The sequence below is a fragment of the Mesitornis unicolor genome, unplaced genomic scaffold (genome assembly GCF_000695765.1).
Source record: "Mesitornis unicolor isolate BGI_N332 unplaced genomic scaffold, ASM69576v1 scaffold9418, whole genome shotgun sequence".
In the NCBI taxonomy this organism is placed as follows: domain Eukaryota; kingdom Metazoa; phylum Chordata; class Aves; order Mesitornithiformes; family Mesitornithidae; genus Mesitornis; species Mesitornis unicolor.
Genome location: NW_010201137.1, coordinates 24,398 through 24,773, shown reverse-complemented (window position 1 = coordinate 24,773; position 376 = coordinate 24,398). Strand labels below are relative to the sequence as shown.

At 41.2% G+C, this 376-nt stretch overlaps 1 protein-coding gene across 1 annotated transcript in view; it reads right to left on the bottom strand.

Annotated features, from left to right (window-relative positions):
• The window catches only part of GLT1D1 (glycosyltransferase 1 domain containing 1), a gene marked incomplete at its 5' end in the record, with an annotated part of 42,404 nt that overhangs the window by 24,356 nt on the left and 17,672 nt on the right, over positions 1 to 376 (bottom strand). The window lies entirely within an intron of this gene.

Below are 376 nucleotides of genomic sequence, written 5' to 3'. Positions count from 1 at the left end.
GGGGGGGGGGGGTTCAGCACTGAAAATCTTTCTTGCAAATACACAGTGACAACCCATAAAAACAGCTTTGTAGACTGTATTAGAAAAAGGAGGTCTGATGGATGATATTGCAGTTGCCATTGGCTCTGTGACAGCACAATTAATTCAGAACACACCTCTGCAGAAGGGTCACTATGTGATGAACTTTGGTGAAATGTGTTTATGATAAAACAACATAATTCACCAATTGCTGAAGGAACACACACAACAACAACATAATTTAATAAACGCTGGAGGGGCTGCAATGTTCATATTTGATTTACTGTACCAACAAATCAGTTTGCTGTCCTTCAGCTCACCTATTTATTGAGCGCCTGGCCAGGATGGATGACAGGTA